General features: G+C 32.9%; 1 protein-coding gene across 1 annotated transcript in view; it reads left to right on the top strand.

Annotated features, from left to right (window-relative positions):
• Positions 1 to 3,808: 3,808 nt before the first annotated feature.
• Positions 3,809 to 17,652, top strand: part of LOC132750084 (calmodulin-binding transcription activator 2-like) — a 75,284-nt gene continuing 61,440 nt past the window's right edge. Inside the window, exon 1 of the mRNA XM_060740022.1 lies at positions 3,809 to 3,964. The gene's annotated coding sequence lies outside the window, so the exon portion shown is untranslated. The remainder of the gene's footprint in view (positions 3,965 to 17,652) is intronic.

Raw genomic sequence — 17,652 nt, 5'->3', positions numbered from 1 at the left:
CAATTTCCAGTACCGTCTATGAACAGGCTCAATCAATCCGAGCCTGCAACATTTTACAATTTTGCCGTGTTGGGCCTTCTTTAGGGATTCTGTTTTTCACTATTTCACCTTACTACATATCACATTACTTTGTTTTGTAATATTTTGTTATATTGTAGTTTTTTCACATGCCCAGCTGGGCCTTGAGATATCAAAAAAACATTAACTAAAGCCATGAATACCCGGCCGGATTCTTCCATTAAAAGAGTAGTACGGTTGTAAATAATGAGTGTTTTGAAATATCACACACAGTTCCAACATAACATTTATAATTTCATTTACCCAATGTGTTTTTAAACTGTTTTATCTCTTATCATCTTGTTTCACTATTAACATTTTAACCATGACTAGAATACATTTTCAGTCTCACCTTCCAAGCATGTCAATGTTTGGACTTTTCTTTTTAGCTTTTCTCTTCACCTTTTACTAACAATCCGACGTGCACTAAATTCCTGCCTTTAACACTCGTAAGAGGGGTTGGCAGTATCCAGAGATAGATAGATAGATCTCAAGTCAATGCAATATTCCTGATAAATCGGTATCTGTGATATATTTTTGTTATTAGGCCTAACCAGACTTTGGCTGATTAAAGTGCCGAGTATCTGCTATGGAAGAATACTATTCTTATTATTACCCGGTGATATTACATTTTGTACCCCTCAATAAACATGATTTTACTTTGCTTACATTTTGTATCATCATTTTAGACATGATTCCAGAAAGTTTTAAGTTGAAAAACAAACATTGTCCTACATGTTTATGCGGGGTTCTGGGTTCCTTAAAAAATAAAATGAAATCTGCACGTTAAATGGCGCCTTCTGGTGCATATTTGCAAATACAAGTTTCTTCAAATTTCCAGAAATTTCAGTGTAGAACATACAAGTTAGGGTTTTAATAATTTAGTGTTGATCTTGAAAAAACTGTTCATTTGTATATTACATTTTTCTTGTACGTACACTTACACAATTCAAAATTCACGTTTCTTTACTTTCCTAGAAAAGATCTGTTCTGTTTTTTAACACATGCAAGGGGATAAATATGCTACTGTCGGGGACCATCAACCGTACACTTTTTGAACATTTTTCTATACATATTTCATGATTTCTAACCTAGAGACCTGAAAATTTGACACAGTACAGTTAGGTTCTTCTCCTAACAAACAACCTAGTTTGTTTATTTCTGATTATGTTGACACTTACATCTGAGGCCTGTGGTTGGGGTATCAAAATTACCTAAATTGTCCACACTACAGTACCATGTGTCCGGACGGATATGTACATGATGGTCTCAACCCGGTACGGAATTAGACCCAGCCCATTGTAGTCTAGAAAGTAGTTCTTTAAAATTATGAAATGGCCCAATTGAAGTCATCTCTAGTTAGATTGTTCATAATTAAAGTGTATTTATTGCATGTGTGTAGTTTTTGTGTGTTATATGATGACTTTAAAAGTTGTTTTTTGTGTATTCTCCAGGAACTCATTTGTTGGTGGAAGGATTAAAGATGTACTACCCACCAGCTGTCAGGAGTTTTTAAAGTGGTGAATTTAAACAGTGTTACAACAGAATGAAGATTTCTGAAAAAAGTAGATGGCTAACCTATTATATTTTGGGCATCATTTGACTTAGATAGTGTTAATGTTTAAAGTTGAAGACAGTATATAATTCATCAAGAACATTGGAATCCAGAATTAAACCTCAAATTTGACTGATTTACTATAGAACTAATAGTACGAAAATTCACCGGGCCGAGTCCGATGTGATTTAAATGTAATATATCAGCAGCAAATGCTGAAGTTTTGGATATTCTTTTGTTTACACTGCAAATGATTATCGGTGGAATATGAGGTCAGGTATGGCACTCTTGATGCCCCAATCTTGAGCGTCAGCATTCTTAAGACAATAAAATATTACCGTTTACGGAAATTGAAATAAATTTTATTAATCATAGAAGAAACATGCATGTTGATAATAAAGTGACTGATAGATTGAAAACCAATGAACAAAGGAAAAAACCTAAATTAAGCAATTTGGGGGCCGTCCGTGTTTGGTGGTTGTCCGGTTTTGGTAGTCTCCAACCAGTAGTCTTCCTTTGAATTAAAAAAAAAATCAGCAAATAATTATGGCGTCAGATTCATTTTCGGATGCACTTTTCAAAGTATACTTTTCAACATTTTCTAATATTGGTCTTAGATATGTAACTTTTAACTTACATGAATGATGCTGCATATATACAATATCAGCTTTTGAGAACCCATAAAAACTACTTTTATCCTTATAATTTCAAATTGTGTATAACTTTTACATAAATCTGATTAAAACAAGCTGCTAATAAAACGCTACACTGTAGGAAATAAGTATGTTTGAACTTTAGTCTGATTGAATTGCTTCTCTATTCAAGTTGCTTCTCTATTCTGTTGAAGTAAAATAGTCCAATTGTAAGGCACTGCACATGTCGGTTGCACATATCATCCTTCTTAATGGGCTATTTCTAATTTATCTTACTAGTACTACTGATGGGTACAATTTCACAGTACTAGCTATCATACTGCCGCTTAAATCTGCCTCTAAATTGACCAATAAAAATTCATTTCATTACACGTGTCATTTTTATCACCAGTCACAAATATTTTAATTATTTTTTGTCCCAGGTCACAATATACATAAACATGTGTTCATTGCAGTTCTTAAGAAACATTTATCTCAGTTAAACATGTTATATGAACAAACTTTTCTTACACTGGATGGGCCTAATATTTAATCATTTATTTGTTTTCTTTTAGTTCCTAATCAGTTACTAATTATTTGCCTGCCCGTGCTCTACCTTATGCCCTTTCTTGTTTTCTTTGGGGTCCTCCTGGGCTCCTTGCCGATGACTCTTGTTGGGTCGGGTGGGGGCTGCGTTCATTGAACGCCGCCTTTCCTTGTCGATCTTGTTTATCATAATTCCAAAAGTCTTTGCAATACAAGATTATATTTCTGCGCATTTTAACTTAAACTATGTGTTTTCCACAACAACGCACTCAAAACTGATATTAAATGTAATTTTATTTCCCAAATAAAGGAAAAAAATGAGAAAAAGAAAGTTTATTAAACCACGGATTTATATTACAAATCCGTGATTAAACTTAACAATTGCATGTTTTTCTTCATAGTTCAAACATATTTATTAAATGTTGTTTATCATTAGTTAGAAGTTATAAGTTTTTAAAAACTATTTTACAATTTTGATTTGCTTTGAAAACTTAATAAATTGAATCTTATGGTTTCGGAGTTCTCTACAGTTACTTTGTTGCACTGTCAGGGAAAATCTTATTAAAAGTCTTTTCAAAATAATTTCCTCTGAAACTGGAGAGTATTGTATTCATTATTTGTTTATTCAAAAAGCTTGTATCGGTATATTCTCATCATAATATAATACATTTATTTTTATGAATTTTTTGGCCATTACAAATATTCATTTATTGCTTTAAGAAACCATACAGCAGACACTTAATTATATATACAGATTCAGGCCTATATTTTTGTTTCAGATAAATCTCAAACTTAAATATAGATTTACAATACCACTAGAAACAGTAAGGTAAGTAGGAGAAAAATCATATCGACCATTGATGTGCAATTATTATTTTTACAATTTATTTCACATAACCAGTTTTGTTTTATTTTCCCGTTAACATTTTTCTCATGGATATCACACGAGTTGGATGGATGATTGGTAAAATCTATTCGTGACCGACGATTAGTAAATGTTTTAGATGATCCATGTGAATGTAAACTTCCGGTTAATCCAGAAATGCAAAAAATAATTAAATATTCTAATTTAGTGAATTGTGATGCATTAAGTGTAGAATAAATTTAAATTTAATAAGAGATAGTGGCTGTTGGTATTATTGGAATCATTTTCTAATAACAAACACTGTACCAGGTAAGAAATTATTTAAAGATAGATGCAAATTGTGTTTGATTTGGAAGAAATAGATTCTAGATCATTAATTTATACAATGAAGTTTTAATAAAGAATAAAAGCCATTGTATTTTGTATCTTTGTTTCATATTTCTAAAATATTTGAAAAAATTACTATTCTGTATGATTCTGTTTGCTGGATGTCTAGTAATTTCCGGCCCCAAATCGCATTATTTGTTTACCAATAAAAGTTAAATAAGAATCTGTCAATCTCACATGTATCAGTGCTATACACTGGGCATGTAAAAGAACCAAGGGGTCTTTTCAATAAGAGCTAGGGACTGGTTCCGGATTCCCTTGTATCTCATAGCTGTCTCTTAAAAATGTATACAATGTATACCTGCTTAGAGTGATCATAAACGATTTTAAAGCAGTATGATGTAGAACTAGAACTAGAGAGGGAGCATTTTTGAAATTACCATGTCCTGGAATGAAAGGAATATCCAAACACCTTAAAACCTGTTCTGTATTTTCATCTTACAGTGAAGAATTATATTTCATTCATTTATAAGCAATGATGGAAATTCCTCTTTTTTAAAAAAAACAACCTTTTAGTTTGTAATCATTATCCGAGTAATTTGGGATTCAACCATTCCACAACTTGAAGCTGGAGACTCCCAAAGAGTTTTCAACATCTTCTTTAATCCTAGTACTATTATGGTTATATTTTTAGCTGTAATTGTTCTGGAATTCTATTCATTAAACACATTAATATCAGGGGATAAATGGGAAATCTGTCACCTGCCATCGTTGGAGGTCTGTAAAACAAGAATTACAAAATAGAACATGTCCTATCCCAGTCTGTAAAATGATGTTTAAAAATTGTTGTCATTTGGGCAAGAAAATCTGGTTATCGGAAGTAAAAACTGATTGCCAGAATATTTTCATCAGAACATATTTAAGCAATTATTGATCAAATCTGCAAACTTATCTTCAGTGAGAAACAGTCATAAATGTAAGCAAACTAATTGTATTTGATATCTTGCATTTTATCACTATCTGTTGACATTTTGATGAATACTTTCTGCAAATTTTTACTTGTCCATCGGGCTAGTAAACTTTTAAAAATTGGTTGTCCGGACCGAAAAATGATTGTCACAGGCAAAAGGACAACTGCTAATTTCGCAAAATGCTATCCTGTAAATGTAGTATTAAGGTTTATGAATTCAGAATGTTGTAGCCTTCACACAATGAGATTTGCTTATAAGTACATTAAATTTTAAATGGTGTTGACAGTTGTACTAATAAATCCTACCATCTGTTGAGGCCTTTAGATACCTGGCCACCATTACCATGTTTCGATGTTGCTTTTTCACTTTACATTTTTATTAGAATAAAAGCAGGAAATGTAACACCTTGTTTGCTTATATTAAACATTTGATAGTAGTATATTGGATCTTTTTTATTTTGAATATAAATCAGTACCAGTAAGCTATGTAACTGTGATTTATCAAAGAAGTAGAAATTTCCAACCTTTCCATGGGTTCTCTATGATGCATTGATGATCTGACGTCTTGGTATAATTTAGGGTGTCAAAGTTAGAGAAAATTCTAACCGTTTGAAAGACGACGTAATAGCCGTGTTAAACGTTTAACCGGCCGTACATATAAAATCCTTAGGTTTCATCTTTAACTTTGTTCTTTAGACTTTATGACAAGATATATGCCATTTTGTTCATATTTTGTTGTTCTCAAAATGATTTCAATACATATCCGAATATGGATTAACTACATGTATTTTCCACTAGGGTCGTACTGTATTTGATCAGATTGGAAAAGTATATTGTTGAGTACAACTAAAATACAAACAATTATCATATCTTGTCATAAAAAACTAAGTCAATATTTAGAATCAATTTAAAACTTTTCTGCCCCTAGTCAAATACTAACCTCGGTTACTGGTTATTAATTTTCTAACCGTTTTTTTAGCTAAAAACTGACCTTACCCCTTCAAACGGCTAATCATGACACCCCTAGTATAATTATGTACCTATGCTTATTACTGCTGGACACATAGATTTCTGTACATGCTAAATTTTGCCTGAGTATGTATTAATAATTGATAGTAAACAAACATAAAAACATATGCCCGCAAATGATAACACATCGTAGGCTGTCAATTAGATATCATTAAGTCATTAAAGCTTATGGTAATTAGGTTGGCACTTTTTGACTGTACACAAATTCTGGTGCCCCACAGCACTCATAGGTGACACCAAAATTAGTTTGTGTTTGCTGCAGGTTAAGATAATTTGCCAACACAGTACATGCATTTGAAACTAAGAATATTACTGTTGATTGGTAATCCATGATTATCAATGGCAATTGTTGAAAGAGGTTGTCAACTTAAAAAGGTTCGCTAATTGGTTTTGTAAAAATTATACTCCAGCTAAAAATTGTTCACTTCTGAGAGGAGATATTGCCCATTCAAAATATCTCAACACATAGTTCAATTAGTTGGTCTAGAATCTTTCCTTGTTTCTTACCCTTTTCAAAGGAAAAAAAAACAATTATTTCATAGTTCAAAATATTTCTATTTAAAATTGATACATATTTTCATATGAGTCTGCATATTATTTTGAAAAAAACATATTTTACCTCTTTTAACTTATTATCAAATTGTTTCAATATAAACAGTCAATGAATTTAAGATTTTGAATCTACTAGCTCAAATTCCAGTTTTGAATTTAATCTACTATATATATAACTAAATTTTCATAAAATTTTCACTGGCCCGAACTAATTTTCACTTGGCCTTGGGCCACCGGTAAATTAGATGACTGTATTAAGTAGGACATACTTCAATGTGGGTTTGATTATAAGCTAAGGGAAAAGCCAAAATACAACAAATAGTGCATTCAGTTCTGCATAGGGTCATTTTTATAGTAAAAGGTATTTTAATTTTTACAGTATAACAATTTACTGTTACAGCATAATAATTTAACAGTATATGTTATTAATTTATTAATTAACAACTTTTGCTTGATGAATTAGATGTTTATATGAGTGATCTACAAACCCACAAGGCACATGTATATTTACATTTTCATCTGCACTCTTTAAAACAAGGCTCAGGTGTGGGATTCCAGATGATGTTGTATCCTGTAGAGAACACCAGTAAAACACAGATGAAAAATTAGCTATGTCACTTAAATAATGACAAAAAAATGAAAAATGGGAATGGGTGCCCAACCCCCTTTTGTTCGAGACCGGGTAGGCTGTCTCTAAGTTCACAAAGTCATTGAGGGCATAGGTACTCGGCTAATTTTTCTGGTCAGTAATGTTGCAAAATATCATATTAATTTACTCAGAAATAAATTGAAAATTGTATTTTTTTTTTGTGCTACATGTATTCTTATCCCAATTTGCTGCAGTTTTGGGACATTTTTCTAATTAGAATTACTATTGTGGAAAAGAAGAGTGAGCAGTTATCTGATTTTTTTCCTCACAAGTTATTGATCAAGACCTACATCAAAGGGAACGTAAATCTTGAGAAAATATTTCCAGTCTTGTCATGTCAAAAAAACTCAGTGGACTTCCTTTAAATGTAAATACTTTTTATGCAGCATATGCAATGGGGTGACATAATTATATAGCAATTCACCTCTGTGTGTGCACAGGTGTTTTTATGGGTCTGTTACAAAAATGTATTTTTTACATATATATAGATTTATATACATGTAGTGAACATAAAAAATCTTTAAAACTATATGTCATATTTCAACTGAACTTGTCAGGATTGTTCCTAATGAGATAGTGAAGGGCTTTAAAACTTGTTGAAAAAAATTTGACTCCATACAGAAATATGGTTGCCATGGCAACCAAATGGAATAACTGGAAGAATCTTAAAAAATTAACTTCTAGATACACAAGAGCTCGAGCATAGATATTTTGCATATGGTATTGTCTGGTTGACCTCTATTGAAGATTATTCAAATTATAGCCCTGGGGTCAAAATTGGCCCTGTGACAGAGGTCATGTATTATCCTTATAAAAGGTAAAGGTAAAGATCTTGTTTAATGAAGTGTCACCTCTATTGAAAGGGCCAGCCATTTCTGACTTATGAGACACCTTCTGCTTGCATACCATGTACCTCCCAACTCCTACCACTATGCCAAGGGCTTCCACTATGTTTTAAAATTTGGAAGTCAGATACTGCAAAATCTCTGATATTGGAAGTCACATTATAGAGATAAAGAAGGAAAAGTATTAGATTTTGGAAGTCACAACCCAAAATCAGGGAGTAAATGACTCCAAAACTCCCATCAATGGAAGCCCTGTATAATGCCAGGTGCCAGACAGATAGAAATCGGTAACCATAATTTTAAGCTCGACTATTCGATAAGAATAAGTAGAGCTATTGCAGTCACCCGAGCGTCAGCGTCAGTGTCGGCGTCTGCGTTGGCTTAACCACTTATGTTAAAGTTTTTGTAATAGTTTGAATATTTTCAAAGTCCATTGACATATGGCTTTGAAACTTTTCACACTTGTTCACCATCATGACCCAAACCTGTAGACAGGAGGAGGTAACTCTATCAAGCATTTTGACAGAATTATGGCCCTTTTTCGATTTAGAATTTATGTTAAAGTTTTTGTAATAGTTCAAATATTTTCAAAGTCCATTGACATATGGCTTTGAAACTTTGCACACTTGTTCACCATCATAACCCCAACTTGTAGACAGGAGGAGGTAACTCTATCAGGCATTTTGACAGAATTATGCCCCTTTTTCGACTTATAATTTATGTTAAAGTTTTTGTAATACCTCAAATATTTTCAAAGTTCATTGACATATGGCTTTGAAACTTTGCACACTGTCTTGTTCACCATCATTACCCCAACCTGTAAACAGGAGGAGGTAACTGTATCAAGCATTTTTTTTTACTATCAAGCACTAAGAATAGTTGAGCGTTGCTGTCCTACCGACAGCTCTTGTTAATTACCTCGCGGCTCACAAAGCGGCCATTTCGGAACGAGTCCCACGAGAAACATTCTTTTTTCATTTAACGCTCCCTGTGGGGCTCGAACCTTTGACCTCCTGATTCCAAGGCGGTTGCCTTAACCACTAGGCCAACGGTACCGGTTATATGTATAAAGTAAAACCTCTTCAAAACTGCAAGGGCTAGAACTTAGATATTTGGCTTGAAACATTGTCTAATGGAATTATACAGAGATTTGTCAAATTATATTATTCTAGGGTCAAAATTGACCTGGTACCAAGGGAATCATGTATTTCCCTATAAATATGTTATAGTAAAAAAATTTTTTCCCTCTTAAACTTCAAAGGCTAGAACTTAGATATTTAGCATGAAACATTGCTTAGTGAACCTTTACCAAGACTGTTCAAATTGTAGCCTTTGTGTCAAAATTAGCACCCACCAGGTGTTATAGGTTTTCACTGTAAACATAGTAAAAATTACAAATAAGGGGTTATAGGTTTTTACTATCAGTATCACATGTGCAAATAGTAAAAATTGCAAAAATATTCTTGGCTAGAGCTTATAGATACATGTATTTATCATGAAACATTTTCTAGTGGATTTCTTTTAAGATTGTTCAAATTATAGACCAGACATAGAAATTGACGCACCCCCTGAGTCATGTGTTTTTCTTGTATAATGAATATTAAAAATTTTAAGAATCTTTTGCTCCTCCAAAACTTAACAAGGGCTATATCTCAGATAATTGTCAAATTGTTCAAATTATAGCCCTGGGGGTCAAAATTGGTCCTGCACCAGGGCATCATGTGTATTCGCTATGTACATGTAATAAGATCTTAGCTAGTTTTGGAACCAAAATATTTCCAAATTGTATTGATATTGTTCTTCTAAATTTGCTGTAAATGTCCTGAAATTTGGTGACATTGATTTTTGAATTAATGTCAACATTCTATGCAGTAAAACAGAAAGTATTGAATACCATGAATATTTTGAATGAAGAAATGCAGCTTTATTTCTAAAATGTATAATGTTTCCACGATTCTAGCGTTATCATAATATTCAATTTATATTTAACAGTACATGGTTTTCACATTTAGATTTTAATCATCTTTTATGGGTAAAGCGTAATTTTCTTCCATTTATAGGCATAACTAGCAGGTATAAGGGACTCAGTTTGCAGCTGTATTTTGAATGTATCGGATTGTCTCGTTATGTGTAAAAGCTGTTCAAGCTACATCATAAATATCATGGTAGAACTGTGAGACTGACGTAATTACGTATTGATTTTCTCACACAACCATGCTAGTCACATTGCTATTGAACATCTTCATTCTATAGTGAATTAATGGCTGGTTTTTATAGCTTTATATGCAGCCAACGAAACACAGAGATTAAAGAGACACCCTAGTTTAGAAAAATTGCTGTGAACACAGTTTTCATGATGAAAATTTGTTTTGATATATACTTAAAGAAAAAGAACTATAGTGTGCATATTTAAGTTGCCTCACTACTATATTAGTGGTATCCTAGGTTCTTCTATCGCTAGGGAGTACTGTAGGTAACACTTCTTGTTCCTTGTGCTTCGAAGTCAGTAGTTCCTATTGCCCTGATTGCCCACTGCCTTTGCTTAATGATTAGAACTAATCCCATTCTATTCCTCTGACTTTCCTCTTTTACCCCATGATCTAACATTCCTAGTTAGTGCCCTGATTTTCCACTCTGTTGTCCCATGATTTAACAATCGTAGTTATTGCCCTGATTTACCATTCTCTTGCCCCTGATGATCAAACATCTTTAGTTATTGCCCAGATTTCTCACTGTCATACCCCATGATCTAACCTCCTTTGTCATTGCCCTAATTTTCCACTCTGTTGTCCCACAATCTAACATTCCTTGTTTTTGCCCTGATTTTCATCTTTTTTGCCCTATGATCAAACATCTCTAGATATGGCCAAGATTTTCAACTGTCTTGGCTATAGTTTCACGTCTCTAGTTATTGCCTTCATTTTCCATTGTCTTGCCCATTGATTCCCAATCTTTTGTTATTGCCCAGATTTTCCATTTTGCATTAACCCATTATATTTAATGATTTTATAGTTATTGCCCTGATTATATAGTTATTGCCCTGATTTCAAACTGCCTTACCTTATGTTTTCCCACCTGTTTTATTTGCCCTCATTGCCTACTTCCAGCTACATTTACATGTATTTATTTATTGCCTAAATTTCCTGCTGCAGTTGTGTACCTCATTTTCACTTAAGCACTAGTGGTTTTGTATTTACCCTCATTCAAACCCTATAATACCCAAAGGGGCGTCCGTGGCCAAGTGGTTAAGGTCATTGACTTCACCACTTGCCCCTCACCGCTGTGGGTTCGAATCCCGACAGGGACTTTGGATTCTTTCATGTGAGGAAGCTATCCAGCTAGCTCACGGAACGTCAGTGGTTCTACTCAGGTGCCCGTTCGTGCCTGAAATAATGCACAGAGGGGCACCTGAGGTCCTCCTCCACCAGTAAAGCGGGAATGTCGCGATATGACCTATAGTGTGTTGATGTGACGTAAAACCCAAAAACAAAAACAAACAAATAATACCCAAACCTTTTCACCCCCTCACTCTCCCACCCACCTCTCCTTATAAGAAAAAATAAAATTAAGGCTAGAAATTCACCCATTCTCTAATTAGATAATTCAGACCACATTAGTGAAACTCACAGCATTATTGCTTGTTATTTTTCTGAACATAATAAACATACAATTATGCATAATTAGAAATTTTACATGGCCTAGTTCGATTTTTCTGAGATGATTGTATCCAAGGAGACATCACTGTCATTGTGTAACTATGGTAACTAGATAGCTCATACTTCTATGAAAATGTTTAAAATGGGATTTAATTGTCTCTGTGATTAAGTCCCAAAGGACACCTTGATATATTTCTCCCTCCTTTTATATGCTCTGGTTTTCACAGATATAAATCTGCAGCATTCATGGAATATTTATATATTTATTTGAGAGAATGTTTTTGTTTTAATTGCATTATCATTAAATTTGATGTTGAAAGTTACCATCATAGTTCTCTTTGAACAGTAGTAGGGATGATAAAGTCCTGTGTTTATTGTATAGTTGGCTAAGTCCATACTTCTGTTATACAGTCTGGCCCAGCTTTATACTGATGCATGCCAGTTTGAATATTTTGAGTTTGGAATCCCTGAAGTAGTGAATTCCCTGAAGTAGTGAAATCCCTGAAGTAAGTGAAATCCCTGAAGAGTAAACTCCTCGAAGTAGTGAATTACCTGAAGTAGTGAAATCCCTAAAGTGGTAAATTCCCTGAAGTAGTGAATACCCTAAAGTAGTGAATTTTCTGAAGTAGTGAAGGCCCAGAAGTAATGAATTCCCTGAAGTAGTGAAATTCCAGATGTAGATAAATCCCTGAAGTAGTGAAATCCCAGAAGCAGTTAGTTCCCTGAAGCAGTGAAATCCCTGAAGTAGTGAATTCCCTGAAGTATGTGAATTCCCTGAAGTAGTGAAATCCCCTTAGTAGTGAAATCAATCCCAGATCTCTGTCAGGGGGAGTCCGCTAATGTTTCAAACAAGAAACTTTGCGCACATTCCTCTGTACTGGTTAGTTCTAGGAATGGAGTTCAGACTGTGTCTTAAACATTATAGTCTTCTACACAATCAACTTAAACAAACTAAAAGCAATTGTAATTTGTTGTGCTAAGTAATTAGCAATGATACTTAGCTATCAGGAAATTGTTCAAGCCAGTGACCTCATTAAAACTTGATGATCTTTAATTACAACAAGTATGAAAACAACAGTTACTTATGTGAAAGTTTAGAATTCGAAAAAATTTGCTTTAATCACATGTTGAAAATTTCAAAAAAGGGGAGATAATAATTTAGAAACATATTTATCAATCAGTATATTTTATAAAATAAAATGAAAATGATCTATCTATTATCTATTCAAAATATGGTATTATGCTCAAAATCAATTTATGTTATATGAAATAATGAAAAATCATATGAATACATTACGAATAATGTAGTATATAAATGTAACAATCAAAATTATGCGTGAATAAAGGGAGGTAATTAAATACTTATATCATCGACATAAATAATGTATTTGAATAGATTTAAATAAATTAATAACATTTTTAGATACAGTGAATGACTACTAAAATGGAACAGTCTTTTTATGCCGATATGTACTAAAAAAAATATTGACGAGTTTGTAAAAAGTTTACGTCATTTTTATATATGTATCAACTGAGGAAGCTTAATAAAGCGAAACATGTTCTGATACTTAATTTGTGTTGGTTTTTGATCCAATTATCCTATGATCTTTAATTGAAATTGTGAGACACAAAACTCTAGCCACAAATTAGCCATGCCTTTAATGTTTAAAGCTACAATATTTATTTATTTAACAAAAAAATTGAACTGAATAATTTCAATAATGCTTTGTCATTCTGTTACAGTATGATACAACTTTTCCAATGGTTGTTGTTGTTATTTTGTTATATACAAACTTTATAACCATTGTTACTGGTATATATTAATTATATCCGGTGAAAATAATTACATTCTGTACATAAGTCATTAATACCATTATTATTCATAATAGAAATAATATATATAAATGTTCCGGAAATAATGTATGTACATGTATATATACATACTGTAGAGTATAATTAACATTCTAACATGGAATCTGGATCAATATTCCAATGATTGCCTATATATATACATTGAATAACACATTGCAATTGTTGTTGGTTTTTAAAAAACGTACGACCCATTGGGGTGTATTATATAAAATTGGTATCAGACATTAGTGGATTGTACAGAAGGTTTATTGATCAGACTGGTTTGTGTATAACGAGTGATATAGTATCAGTGAGACTGGTTGTACTGTCAGCCGCGTAAAAATGATAACGTACTGCATTTGTATAGATAGTCCTTTTATGGGGTTATTGATGGAATATATGTGCTAGCCACGCTTCACGTGACACTCTTGTCACTGTCGACAGTTTTAAATCAGCTGTCAGCATTGTGAAGTGTTTCTGTCAGTCACAGTAGAATCAGAGACTTTGTTACATTCACGTTCCTTTCTTTTAGATATATAACATAGAAATAACAAAAGAAATAACAATGAATATGTTGGTTATTGGATTTTATTCTGTTTCACTGAACTTAGGTAAGGTGTTTGTTTACAATTTTAATGAACAAAGTTATGCTTTACATAGTAGTTAAAGGCTGTGTTTGTTTCCTGTTATGTCATTTTTGAGTAATTAAAAGTTGATAAACCATGTGTGTCTGGTAATATTTTAACAGTCTATGATATAATAATTTGGAAACATGTAAATATTGCTAACTACAGGAAATTCTTGATAAAAAGTAATATCTATATTTATTCTGGATTTGAAGTTGGTTAATTTTAATTTCATAGAGTGTCTTGTCGGTTATAATTACCCAACAGATTTATAATTATGAATGGTTGAATTATTTTGATAGTTCCTTAGCCCTTGTCAATGGACTGGTGAAGCTCTGATTTTAATGCCCCCGCCCCCTGCCCCTCCCCCAAGGGTAGAAGCATATAGTTGCTGCCTTGTCTGTCTGTCCGAACCAACATCAAATGGTGTATGAGTTTTATTTTGTCCATAATCTTGAAAAAAAAAGGAAACCTACATAAACTGCCAGTTAAAGTGGAGATTTGTACTGGTTAATTTTACAAAAATACCATATATAGATCAAAGATAAAGCTTGTAAACCTGTAAAACCTAAATGTTGGTAAGAAATTGTGTCCCTCTGTCTGTCTGTCACACTCTTGTCTGGAGAATCACTTGGAAAGAATTCGAGGAATTTTATTAAAATTTCACGAAGACATGATAGATACCAGTTAAAACTGTATGTCCAAATTCTTAAATTTTACTTGCTTGATTGTTTTAATTTAAACTTCTCAGTAAAGAGAGACTGCATTGCACAAGAACCATAATTCCATCTTGCTTAAATATTATTTTTTTATTATTTCCTTTAATGAAACTTGAAATTGTTTAAAAATGCTTGTCCAGAATATAACTCATAAATTGTAAATGATATCTCACTGAACCACTGTTATAGAGGACTGTAATAAACATGTAATAAAAGGATCATAAATCTACGCTCCTAAGTTTTTTAATTTAACTTCCCTTTATAAATTTTGCTTTTTTTCTGGAGTATAACATAGCGATTCTGGTTGATAGAGTAAAGTAATTCTGGTTGAAAGGTACAATTGTAAACCATAATACTACCATGGTTGATAAAGGCAATCTATATTCTTGGTGATAAAGAGTCTGAGACAATTCTATTCTGGTTGAAAGTGATAAGGAGTGGTTGATAGAGACCATTAATTTTATTCTGGTCAATAGAGAGTGGTTGATAGAGATGACAATTTATTCTGATTGATAGAGAGTGGTTGATAGAGACAATCTTTTCTGATTGATGGTGAGTGGTTGATAGTGACAATCTGTTCTGGTTGTTAGAGAGTGGTTGATATAGACAACAATAATTATATTCTGGTTGATAGAGACAATCTATTCTGGTTAATAGATTATAACAATCTGTTCTGGTTAACAGAAGATAATTTATTCTTGTAACTGCAAAATGTACAGCTATAAAGACCAAAGTGTGGGTAGTTGATAGAAAGAGTTTAACCCTTAGGCTGCTAGCAGTAACTGACTTTTCCCACAGACCATTGAAGACAAAGATCACGAGACTTGTCCCTGCTGTCTGATCTTTGTCTGCACAGTTCTGTATTCTGTATTCTGTAAGGATATACCTTTAAGTTGATTTAAGGTATTGATAGAGCTGTCATAGATAGAATCAATATTGATTTATTGTCAATATTTTTCTGCTGATTGGTTAGTTAAATTATGAAAATTTACCCGAAAGTGTATGCTCTACATGTATCCCTTTTTACAGCCATACTATAAGCTAGATTTATTTGACAACTCTGTAAGGAAAACCTGGATTTAAACTGAAGAAATAGCTCAATCAGGGTACCAGGTAATAAACAAAATATCTCTTTGTTCTTACTTAGACTCAAGTATTTGATTGGTCAAAATGTTACACTGAGTGACCAATGAAAATCATGAGATTTAAAGATTTAGAAAAAAAGTTTAACAACCTTGAAGCCAATAGGCAACTATGCTCATTTGATTTCTTCTGTCATTCACAACATTGCTTGGCTTGAAATGATAAAAGAAAACCCAAAAACATTTATGATTATGTAAATATCTGATAGTCTGACTGTGATACCAGGGATGGTTTTATTAACTTAACAGTAATATTTCACTATGAACTTAAATAGACAATATAGATAATGATTATCATGATTGAGATAAATAAAACCTTATACTTTAGGAAATAAAATCACACATCCCAGACAGTGCAAACTACCATTGTTAATAGTCTATGTCAGTTTCACAGAGGAATGGATATTAAAAAAGCCGGGGATAGTCAATGAGGTTTTTTTTGGCATGCCATGATTGATCTATCTGGCAGATTTATTATGTTTTGAATAGGTCTCATTTATTATTCTGTGGAAACAACCCTTTCCTGTGATATAAAGGACTGGCCTGAAATTTGTGCAAATTTATTCCAAATGTTATCATTTATTATGCATTGTGTATTTATATTTATGACGGCCAATAATTTGATAGTGGTCTGCTATGATGCCCTTGTGAATGGTAAATTATATGTTAATAAGTTTGATTAACTATCCAGCCATGAATATTTCATTTTATTCTGACAAGTTCATTCCTATATTGTGCAATTCAGTCACCTTATTTTCTTCTACAATAAAAGTGAATCTATGAGATCTATATAATGATTATTGTCCCAAGTGTCAGCCTGGTCTCTGTGACCTAAGTGTTATTCTCAATAAATTATGTTATCTCACCTCATGTAAATGCAGGTTTGAATCCTGCTCGGAACATTGAATGATTTTTAGCTCGACTTTTCTATGAAAAGGGGAGCTATCCTACTCGCCCCGGCGTCGGCGTCGGCGTTGGCGTCACACCTTGGTTAAGTTTTTCGTACCACCCCACTTTATTTCAGAAGTATTACAAGTATGGCTTTGAAACTTACCATACTTGTTCACCATCATAACCTCCATCTACAGACAAGAGTACATAACTCTGTCAAGGTTTTTGACAGAATTATGGCCCTTTTTTGACTTAGAAAGTGTATTGAGCTTGGTTAAGTTTTTTGTACCACCTCACTTTATTTCAAAACCATTGGAGGTATTGCTTTGAAACTGACCATACTTGTTTACCATCACGACCTTCATCAACAGACAAGAGGACATAACTCTGTCAAGGTTTTTGACAGAATTATGCCCCTTTTTGACTTAGAAAATACATTGAATATGGGTAAAATCCACTTATTGCCTTAACCCTTTGAGATATTGCTTTGAAACTTTTAATGCTATTTCACATCATTACCCCCATCTGTACGCAAGAGAAGGTAACTCTGTCAAGGATTTGTTTTAAAAATTAAGGCCTTTTATCGACTTAGAATCTTGGTTAAGTTTTTAGTACCAGTCCACTTTTTGACTGAACTGTTTGAGATATTAATTTGAAAGTTGGAATACTTGTTTACAATCATGATTCCCAAACATGTCCAGGAGAAGGTAATTCTGTCAAAGATTTTATTTGAATTATGG

The sequence above is a fragment of the Ruditapes philippinarum genome, unplaced genomic scaffold (genome assembly GCF_026571515.1).
Source record: "Ruditapes philippinarum isolate M1 unplaced genomic scaffold, ASM2657151v2 ctg6116_1_1_1_1, whole genome shotgun sequence".
Taxonomy (NCBI): domain Eukaryota; kingdom Metazoa; phylum Mollusca; class Bivalvia; order Venerida; family Veneridae; genus Ruditapes; species Ruditapes philippinarum.
This window is presented reverse-complemented; position numbering and strand designations above follow the sequence as displayed.